The sequence below is a fragment of the Sciurus vulgaris genome, assembly GCF_902686455.1.
Source record: "Sciurus vulgaris genome assembly, chromosome: X".
NCBI lineage: Eukaryota > Metazoa > Chordata > Mammalia > Rodentia > Sciuridae > Sciurus > Sciurus vulgaris.
The window spans coordinates 54715078-54727022 of NC_136471.1; the positions used below are offsets into that span (position 1 = coordinate 54715078).

The 11945-nt window shown below is 37.4% G+C and overlaps 1 long non-coding RNA gene across 1 annotated transcript; it reads left to right on the top strand.

Moving 5' to 3' along the window:
• Positions 1–776: 776 nt before the first annotated feature.
• Positions 777–3749, top strand: LOC306650805. Its single transcript, XR_013761030.1, has 2 exons — positions 777–1043; positions 2768–3749. It is a non-coding gene; the product is annotated as an uncharacterized lncRNA (long non-coding RNA).
• Positions 3750–11945: the final 8196 nt, after the last annotated feature.

Below are 11945 nucleotides of genomic sequence, written 5' to 3' on the forward strand. Positions count from 1 at the left end.
CATAAATCTTCTTGGTGTTCCCTTGCAGTAGATGGGTCCTTTAGAGGGCAGAGCAAGATGGCCACAGAGTAAGATTCTCTGGTGTTTGTCTCCCAACAGACACAACAAATTGAACAGGTATACACACAGGATACAGAATTCACAGGAACTAAGAAGAGACCAAAGTCCTTGCCTTTAGTATGGCAATGAAAAGATGTATTAAATAGGGTAAGAATGAAGGAGTTGCCTAGGTTATCACTCACCAAACTCCAATTGGCACAGTGTAGAGAGAGACACTTCCTATTTAGGGAGGAAATAAAGTCCAGACTTTAGACTTGAAATTTAGTATTGGGCCCACCATGGAGGAACACAGCACCTGGTAGAACCACATGATTTCTATCACCAGACCAATATCTGTGGACAGAGCTGCTAGAACTACATTAGCCAAATGGCAAAAATAGCCTGTACTACCTGTAAGGTATAAAGCCACCCTTCTCTCCCATTACAGGAATTTTCCGCCTCCCAACCACTTGTCAATCTGCGCTCTGCCCACCTCTTCCATTACAGGAATTTCCGGCCTCCCCACCACCTGTCAACCTGCACTCGGCCTGCCTCTTATGTTACAGGAATTTTCAGCTTACACTGCCGTCATCTTCCTGCCTCCCACATTACGTCCTAACATGTTATTGGTCGATCAGTCAGTCTGCAAGAATTCTCCACCGCGATTGGTTCCTCCCAGCCTGCGAAATTCCAATATCTGGGAGAAGCTGTACGCCATTTCTTCTTCTTTCTTTTTCCACCTGAGCGGACCTTATCTGTCCCCATAAATAAAGTCTCTTGTGTGAGATCTCATGTCTGCGGAGCGTTTTTTTTTCTGGGATCTACCAGCGAGACACAACTGAGCCAGCGACCCCTAACATCTGGTGCCGAAACCCAGGATTGGTTTTTCCGCTGACTAAGCAAGTGGATTCCCATCCGATAGCCCCAGTGCCCGCAGATAGAGACTCACCTTCCATTTACCTGGACGCCCAGTTTTCTGCATGCAACACCGGACTCCAAAATTGGTGAGTTCCCCTTAGGCAGGCCCCCTGACCACTTAAACACATCTCGGCTGATCTGAGAAGCAGCCATTAAATCCGGTGCTCTCAAGACTGCCGAGGTGTGGGGGTACCTCCTTGGTCCCTATAGCTGGTCCTAGTTGCTGGGTGGATTCTTGATTTTATGTTGCTGAGATTCTTTCTCAGGGTTTGAGTCTCTTTTATATTTTTTCATCTCACTCAAAATCCTGGCCAGGTCCTCAAACTCTCTCGGCTAATGCCTGGTTAGACACTGGTACTGGTGACAACCTTCTTGTTGCCTGGCACGTGGTTTTTGGGATGCCATTAATCACTAGCTAGGTGGATCGATCTCAGTCTTCACCATGGGATCCAGGACATCCAGCCCAGCAAACTCGCCCCTGAGACGTTTAAACCATCTCAAACACCTTCACCTGTTCCCTGAATTAGAGCTAAACTGTCCTTTAGATAGTAAGTCAGAATGGTCTATTTATGACACCCTAAATTCTAGCTTTATGCCCAATTATACTAGTTATAATTAAGTACATATGTGGGTGACCTGGTGAATGGAAAGAGACTTTTCCCCTTTGTGTTTTTCCTTTCTTTCATGCTAAACCTAATCTCTGCTCTCCTCAAAAACATGAACATGTTCTCTTGGCTTCTTCTCCCCCTTTTAATCCTTCTTTCTCTTCTGAGTTTAATCCAGCTGATGAGTCATCTCCTTACAGGCCTCCTACTGCAGAAGCTCCTGTTCATTCCTCTCCAAAGCCTCATTCTGTTTCTCTTTCTGCTCCTCCATTCAGCCCACCAAATCCCCCCACCATGCGGTCTCGTACACACATTCTAGCTCCTTTAGGGGAGGTGGCTGGCGTGGAGGGAGTAAAACCTGAACACGTTCTCTTGGCTGATTCCTTATTTTCAAGTTTTTCTTTCTCGCTTCTGGCTCTCCCTGCAGGCTCGAGCCCTCCAAATCTATTAGCCCCTTTCAGATTCAGATCTCAGTCAAGGGTTACATTGAAATGTAAATGAAGAAAGGTGCAGTAGGAGACCAGTTTCAAACCCAAGAAAAAAAAGTGTCCATTTTAAATTTCTCCTGGGCTACAACTCAGAATACTTTTCTCCCTTTCAACTTTTCTCTCCTTCTCATTTTCTCATGCTTTAATTAGTAACCATTATCATTTTTCTTCTAGGAAATGCTGTGTTTTTGAGCTCACAATTTTCATCCTGCATACCTAGGTTAATGATTTTTGATCAGTTCTTTTTATCCAACTCTAGAGTTATTTTTGAACATCCATTACATTGCAATGGAGATAAATATTACAAGGCCTTTACTTTTGTGTTAAATAAAAGCACACATAAAAAGTAAAATTTTAAAAATGGATCCAAATATTTTTAATTCACGTGATTTAAAGAGGTTCAATTTAAATTGGATAAATGAAAGTAAAATGTCCTTAAAATTAACTCACAAGTCTCTAAGTGGTCAACTAATAATATATTAATGTTTATAAAATGTCTAACATCAATTTTTCTAGGACTTTTCTTCAACAGGAAAGAGACGGCAAAAACTGTTGGCACACTTGTCTGATATCTTGGTTTTTCTACAATAAGCAACATGTATGGGATTACTCAAATGTGTTTGTTAGAGACATCTGATTAATTTATAAAGCTATTCCATGGAGTAACATACTTAAAAACATTATTCTGTGTATGTTAAATGTGTTCATATTTTCCAGATATGCAAGCCTTTAAAGCAGAAAATTTATCAAGCTGCTGTTTTCCAAATTAAACTTGTCTGTAATGGTAAACCTATCATTTAATGTTCTATTATAGGACCTGTCATCAATAGGGTATATGTAAAATGACATTTAAGAAAGAGTGTAATGTGCAGTAGCAAAAATGGAACAACAGTGACTAAAATTGGGGTCTCTGATGACCTCATGGCTGTGGCATGCCTGGTGCCTGGGAGTGCTCCTGTGCAGGGGCACAAGATACCTGACTGCTGTGGCAGTACATTGATCTCAGGCACACAGCTCTTGGGCAGGAAGGAATTCTTTTGCTATAAAAGGGGGTAAATAATCAGTGTTTCATCAGCTCCCTTTTCTGGTTCCTGCCCACCTTACAGTAACTTTGGAACCTAACATTGCACACATATAAAAATTGCTGACATAACTCTTTAGATCCACATTTCCATCAGAGAACAGAGCTCCATCTGATCTGAGCTTAATCTTCAAAATCTGTGTTTATATACTCCTTTGCCCCTCACTGAAAAGCCCCACGTTACCTGAGATAAGGCTCTGCCTCACCACCCTGCTACACATTACAATGGCTCCAAAAGTAAGCCTGACTTTAACTCATTTAAAGTTGTGTTCAAAAGTCTGATGTTTGTTGTACTGTGATAGCTATTGCACAAGCTGAATGTTTTACTGTTGATGATTCCATTTTGTATTTTCCTTGTAAACTCTAATTGTTGCCTGATCAATATTTTGCAGAAGTACTGCTTAAAAAGCGAACATCATAAATTAACTTGGAAGAGTAAGCTATCACCTATAGAACAGACAATGTAAACCCCAATTAGATAAAAGAGGGTAAATAACTGTAAAGTTATAGACATTAAAGCTAAAGCCCAGTACTCTTACTCTATGACTGGTGAGACTGACTTGCTTGATGGTTAAGATCAAACTTAGAGATAGAGATTAAATACAGAGGTCAAGAAAAGTCCATATTTGGGTCTTGCCCTCAAAGTCAGCCTGAACCCAGGGAACAAGAGGACTTCTCCAAGGAGCTTTGCAACTCTGGGTCACACAACCTCCTGATCAAGGAGATTGATGAGGCCACTAGAGGAAAAGCTACTCAGTGCATCTGCTGCAGAGGAGGGTCATGGAAAAAGGGAGACATCCCTGGCGCTTTCAAGGAAAGCCACCTCATCGAGAAGACCCTGCCTAACCAAATGGCACTAATGGAGCTAAGAAGCTGCTCTTAAGTTCTCTATGAGTGACCCCTGTGGAAACTCAGCTGACTTGATCTTAAACACCTAGCAAAACAGTTAAAACCAAAATATAGCCATTCTTGGGCATTTAAAAATAATAGTAACTATCAAGAGAAACTGGCAGAGTCAGAAGTTTTTAGTCAGTTTAAGGCCTACAGACACAGGTAGGCTTAATCTGTGTTTGCTATTATCTCTACTGGATAACCTAGACAATGTTAAAGTTCCCAAATAAAGACCTGTCCTCTCCAGCCTTTGCTAGGCCTTGTTATGGGAACAACTTCTCAGTTCTTCCACCCCCTGGTGAGGAATTATTAATTTCTGTCATCTTTATAATATGCATTAGCATGTTCCAGATCCTGCAACATTTATATTGTATCAATCTCATTTCAGTACTCATGTCTTTTTGTTCTTCTCTCATAGAAGCACCCATCCACAGATGCCTTTACAGCCTGCTCTCCCCCAACCGGACTTCTACCATAAACCTCTCAATTGACCCGATTTCTAAAAAGGAACCTCCAAACTGCTTGCCCCATGCTGCCCACTTCCAGCTCGAAGAAGCCAGATCGGTCATCAGCCCTTTTCCCTACAGCAGTGAAGGAGTTCCTAGTATTAGAGAGGTAAATGAAGTCAGAATTGGGAACAGGCAGTTAGTGTAGAAATAGGGGATCAGTCAGATCAAGGAAATGAAGTCCATGAAAATCATCTGCCTTTGGAAGCCTGGACGGAGAATGAACTTTTTACATCTCACCTGCAAAACCAACCCCAGTCACCTAGGCAGGAAGGAGAGAGAAGGCTTCAAAAAAGAACTGGAGAGCAAGATTTTTTAATTTTTTTATAAAAAAGGAAATGGGGGAATGTAAGGTATAAAGCCACCCTTCTCTCCCGTTACAGGAATTTCCGGCCTCCCCACCACCTGTCAGTCTACGTTCTGCCCACCTCTTACGTTACAGGAATTTCTGGCTTACGCTGCCATCATCTTCCTGCCTCCCACATTACGTCCTAACATGTTATTGGTCCATCAGTCAGTCTGCAAGAATTCTCCACCGCGATTGGTTCCTCCCAGCCCATGAAATTCCAATATCTGGGAGAAGCCGAACGTCATTCCTTCTTTTTTCTTTTTCCACCCCGAGCAGACCTTATCCATCCCCATAAATAAAGTCTTTTGCATGAGATCTCGTATCTGCGGAGCTTTATTTTTCTGGGAGCTACCAGTGAGCCACAACTGAGCCAGCGACCCCTAACACTACCCCTCCTCCAAATATGGGTGGCAGAGTGGGGAGGAAGACTCAATTTCTTGGGGAATAAAACATGAAAGCTAGCACAGGTCTCTGTCTTGGGACTCAGTGTCAGGCTCACTGTGGTGAGACCCAGCACTGGGTAGAATCCAAAGCCCCTGTATGCAAGCCAGAACTCAGAGATGGAAAGTGTAGACCTATCTTGGCATCAGGCAGAAACTTGCATGTCTATAAAACAGACTGGAGTTTTGGCCCACATCATTGCCAGACTTGGTGGACTGGGGCACACATGTATCTTTTCTCAGACCGCATAGGTCTCTCTGATCATGAGAGTCAGATGAGCCCCAGTTTAACATCAATGTTGGTGGCCAAGAGATTGTTTCCATCACCTGTAATCCAACCTCAGGCGATAGAACTATTGCCAGGACAGCACTCTCAGATGGAGTGCTATAACTTCCTTGGCACCAGGCAGAGACCTGCACTCCAGTGGGATAGATTTTGTTTCAGCCTGCACCACTATTCTTTGTGGTTTGGTCTTCAGTGTGCCCTTAAAGAATGTACAGGTTCTTATGGCTGTGAGATTGAGTTGCAACCCAGATTAGCATCAGCCTAGGTGGACAGGGACTGATTTCACCAACACTACTACAACCTTGGGCAGCATAGTATGGAACAGGATCTCATTTCCTAGTGGAAGAAAAGGGTAGTAAGCTTAAGACATTGCACTGGAAATTTGTGTTAGGAAGGTGAAACCTAATACTGGGCATATCATCATAGCCCTAGCACTCATGTCTAGAGCTATCTGTAATAGTAGAAGTGATTATAGTATCAGAGAAAAAAATTCTGCTTAGAATTTCTAGAAAGACAGGCATAAAAAATTCCATATTAAAAAAGCGGAATAAATACCTGATCCTTTAATACCTAGACAGTGTGGCATGCCAACAAACATCAAGAACTTTTAGAAAAGCATTACTTTACCTAGGAGCTGGAAACTGATTTGGTGTTAATCAGTATGGGGGAATTTTCAGATAATTTCAAAGAGCCATTTTAAGGAAATTTGGTGAGCTTGAAGAAAACAGAGAAATGATGCAATAATTTAACCAAAAAACTTAACAAAGAGATGGAAGCAGTGAAAAAAATCAAACAGAAGTTCTTGAGTTGAAAAATAAATACTTCAAAATGAGAACTATGACAGATGACATCGATAACAGGATAAATCAAAAAGAAGAAAGAATTAGTGAATTTAAAGAGAACTCAAATGAAAACACAGTTGGAGGGAAGCAAAGAAAAAAAATGAAGAGAAATGAAGAAAACTTATGAGAAACTTGAGACAGTATTAAAAGAGCAAATACTTGGCTTATTGGAATTCAAGAGGGACTTGAGGATGCCTAAAGGGTAGAAATTTATTCAAAGTGATAGCAATAGAAATTTTTTTCTAAATCTAGAGAAGGCCAGAACTATCCAGGTATTGGAAGGTCAAAGGTCAATGATTTAATTGAACTAAACCAAGCCTGCCCGAAGGCATCTTATTATTAATCTTCTGAAGGTGAAAGATAAAGAGAAGATTCTCCAGGCTACAAGAGAAAAGAAACAAGTATGTGTGACCTGAATATAGACTTAACCTTGCAGACCAGTAGAGAATGACATGAGAATGGTACTGAAAACAAACAAAAAACCCTGCCAATCAGTAATACTGTATCTAGCAAAGCTATCTTTCAGAAATAAAGGAGAGATAAAGATATTCCCAAAGAATCAAAGGCTGGGAGAATACAATCCACCAGACTTGTCTTACAAGAAATGCTAAAGGGAGTTCTTCAAATGAAAGTAAGAGATGTTAATGAGTAAGAAGAAAGCATGGGAAGGTATAAAACTTACTGATAAGAGTAATTAAATGGACAAATTCAGAATGCTATAATACTGAAAACATGGTGTATAAATCATTTACATATTTAGTATGATGACAAAAATCCAAGACAATTCAAATAATAATAACTATATTAATATTTTAGAAGATAGGAAATATAGAAGGATGTTAAATGGGCATCAAAAATTTCAAATGTGGGGAGGAATAGAGGACAAGTGTAGAATAATAATAATAACTATATTAATATTTTAGAAGATAGGAAATATAGAAGGATGTTAAATGGGACATCAAAAATTTCAAATGTGGGGAGGAATAGAGGACAAGTGTAGAATTTTTTTTTTGTTAGTACATTATTATTTTTTCTTGTTTCTGTTCTTATCTTTACAACCATATTAGGTGGCTAACATTTCAAATGAGCATGTTATAATGCAAAGATGTTTGTTTTAGACCTTATGATAGCCACAAAGTAAAAGTCATTAATTGACAAAACAGAAATAATCAAATAATCATAACAAACTATTTATCACTTACCCACAAAGGTAGACTATAAAAGTGAGAAATAAAGAGCTATGATTAAACTAGAATACAAGTTATAAAATAACAGTACTAAGACCTTACCTATGGATAATGACCTTAAATGTGAATGGATTAAGTTCTCTAAAAAACATAAAGGAAAAAATGCATTACAAAAACAAATTAAGACCAACTGTATCTTACTTATAAGAAACTTACTACATCTCTAAGGACAAGCATAGATTGAAAATATAGGGATGGAGTAAGATCTCCCATGCAAAGGGAATCCAAAAGAAAGCAGGAGTAGCTATACTAACATTAGATAAAATAGACTTACATCAAAATCAGTAAAAAGACACAAGAAAGTCATTATTTAGTGATAAATGGGTCAATTCAGCAAGAGGAAATAACAGCTTTAAATATATATGCATGCAATATTGGAGCACTCAAATATAAAAAACAAATATTAATGGACCTAAAGGGAGAGAAAAACTTCAATAAAATAACAGGAGAACTAACATTCCACTTCAAGAAAATAAAAAGGAAACCAGCAGAGTTAAGTTTCACCCTAGACCAAATAGACATCTGTGGAATATCCCATTCAACAACTTTCAAAAACACATTTCCCTCATCAGCACATATAATATTCTCCAGGATAGATCATTCGATAGGCCACAAAAGAAGCCTCAAATAATTTGAAAAAGTGAAATAATATTGAATATATTTTCCAAATGCAATGCAATAAAACTAGGAATTACTAAGAAAAACTTTGAAAACTATAAAAATAAATTATACAACTTAATTTGGTATAAGTGAATAAAAGAAGAAATCAAGAAGTAAATTTAAAAATAATCTTGAAACAAATGAAAATGAAGACAGTAGAATTAAGAGGTAAGTTTATAGCTCAACACTTATGTCATAAAAGAAGAGACATCTCAAAGAAGCAATTTATTAGTGCTTCTCTAGGAGCAAGACAACTAAGAATAAACCAAATCCAAAATTATTAGAAGGAAAGAAGTAATAGACATCAGAGAAGGGATAAATGAAATGAAGGCTAAAAAAAAAAAAAACACACAAAAAACAAAAAAACAAAAAAACAACATAAATGATCCACAAATCAAAGACCTGGTCTTTCTTTCTTTCTTTTTTTTAAAATGGTACTGGAGATTGAACCCATGGGTGCTTAAACACAGAGGCACATCCCCAGTTGTTTTCTGAACTTTTTATTTTGAGACAGGATCTTGCTAAAGTGGCTTAAGCCCTCACTAAATTGCTGAGGCTGGCCTTGAATTTGTGATCCTCCTGCTTCATCCTCCCTAGTTGCCAGCATTACAGGTGTGCACCACCACCTCTGGCCTCAAAGACCTGTTTTTCAAAAAGATAAACAAAATAGACAAACCTTGAGCTTCACTTATTAAAAATAAGAGGGAAGACTCATATAAAGGAAATCAGGGATGAAAAGGGAGACTTTACAACTGACCCTACATAAACACAAATGATAGGGATTATTTTGAAGAATTATGCACCAACAAATTTGATAACCTAGAAGAGATGGAAAAACTTCTGGATATATGTACCTCCCCAAGATTGAATCATTGAGAAATAGAGAACCTGAACAGACCAATAACAAATAATGATATTGAATCAGCAATAAAATATCTCCCACCATAGAAAAGTCCAAAAGCAGATGGTTTCACTGCTGAGTTCTATGAAACATTTAAAGAAGAACTAATACCAAGTCTTCTGAAGTTATTCCAAAAAAAAAAAAAAAAAAAAGAGGATGGAATTCTTTTTAGTATACCCTATGAGGTCAGTGTTACATTGTGAGGACACAACAAAAACCAAAAAAATCTATAGGTCTGTCACCTTGATGAACATAGATGCAAAAATTATCAGTAAAATACTGAATTCAACAGCATATTAGAACGATTATTCACCAGGATCAAGTGGGATTCATCAGAGCAAAGTCAGGATTGTTCAACACATGCAAATCAATAAACATGATATACTATATCAACAGAATAAAGGATAAAACATGATCATTTTAACTGGGAGTGGTGGCACATGCCTGTAATCCCAGCTACTCAGTAGGCTGTGGCAAGAGGATCTCAAGTTCAAAGCCAGCCTCAGCAACTTAGGGGGGCTCTAATCAACTTGGAAAAACCTGTCTCACAGTTAAAAAAAATAAAAAGGGGATGTGGCTTAGTGCTTAAGCACCCTTAGATTCAATCCCAAGGCCCCCCTGCAAAAAAAAAAAAAAAAAAAAAAAAAACCCAATCACAATAATCTCAATAGATGCATAAAAGACTTTTTGATACGTCAATACTGCTTCATGATAAAAGCTGAACAGATTAGGAATAGAAGGAATGTACCTCAATATAAATAAAGACCATTTATAATAAACCTATAGCTAACATTATACCAAAAGAGAAAAGCTGAAGAAATTTGAAGATCTGAAACAATACAAGAATGCCCTCTTTCACCACTTTTATTCAAACATAGGGCTGGTAGTCCTAACCAGAGCAATCAGGAAAGGGAAGGAAATGAAGAGCATCTAAATTGGAAAGGAAGAAGTCAACCTGTCAGTGTAGATGACACAATCTTATATATAGAAAAACCCAAAGATGCCACCAAAAAATATTAGAGCTAATAAATGAATTTGGCAAAATCACAGGATACAAAATCAACATACAAAAATCATATTAGCATAATAGTGAATTATCTGAAATACAAATAAAAGGAACCTATTTACAATAGCTACAAAAATAGCTAGGAATAAATTTAACCAAAGAGGTGAAGGATTTCTATAATGAAAATTATAAAACATGGATGAAAGAAGTTGGAGAGGACACACACACACACACACAAAAAAAAAATGGAAAGGAATCTCATGTTCATAGATCTGAAGAATCAATACATTTAAATGTCTATACTGCTCAAAGCAACCTATGAATTTAATGCAATCCTTATCATAATACTAATGACATTCTTCAAAGAACGAGGCAAAACAATACTCAAATTTATATGGAACCTCAAAATTGCCTAATTGTTAAATCTATCCTGAACAGAAAGAACAAAGCAGGAGGCATTTTGCTACCTGACTTCAAAAATTGTAGCAAAGCTATAGTAATCAAAACAGCATTGTCTTAGCATAAAAACGGACACAGACCAATGGAACAGTATAGAGAGTCTAGAAAGAAACTTATGCATCTACATCCAAATGATTTTTTACAAAAAAAAAAAAAAAAACAAAACACACACACACATTGGAGAAAAGACAGTTTTTAAATAAATGACCCTGGGAAAATTGGATATCCACATATTTAAGAATGACGGTAGACCACTATCTTTCTTTAGTTACAAAATTCAAATCAAATGAGTTCAAGATATAAATGTAAGACTTGAACCTATGAACTACTATATCACCTAAGGCCAGTAAGAATGGCTATCATCAAAAAAGATTGAAGATAATAAGTGCTGCTAAGGATGTAGAAAAAAGGGAATCCTTGTGCATTTTTGGTAGGAACATAAATTAGTACAACCATTATGGAAAAAATTATGGATGTTCCTCAAAAAAAATAACAAAAGAAGTGCCATGTGATCCAGCTATTTCACTACTAGATATATACAGAAAGGAAACGACATCAGTATGCACATGAGACACCTGTGCTCTTATGTTACTGAAACATTATTCATAATAGCCACCACATGTAAACAACTTAATTGCCTATCAACTGATAAATGGGTAAAGAAAATGTGGGACATATACACAATGGGATATTATTCAGCCATCAAAAAGAATGAAAGTATATCATTTGGGAAAACATGGATGAAACTGGAGATCATTACATTAAATGAAATAAACTATGTGTAGAAAATGAAGTACTACATCATCCCACTCATATGTGGAATATAAAAAAGTTGATCTCATGGAAGTTGAGTGTGCAATGGTGGTTACCAGAGGTTGGATAGGGCAAATTAAGGGAAAAGTTAGTCAATTGGTACTAGTTTACTCTAGGATATGAGCAAATTCTGACAATGCTGTTATACAACAGGTGACTTCAAATGATAATACTGTATTGTACATTTCACAAAGCTGAAAGAAAGGATTTTGAAAGTTTTTCCATAAAGAAATGACAAATATTTTAGGAGATAAACATGTCTAACCTAATTTAAACATTATATATTATATACACGTATTGAAACATCATATTTATCCCATTATACCAATGTACGCCCCATATACAATGTTTTTATTTTGTGTACCAGTTAAGAATACATTTAATTAAAACATAAAAGGGAGAAATTACTCATTT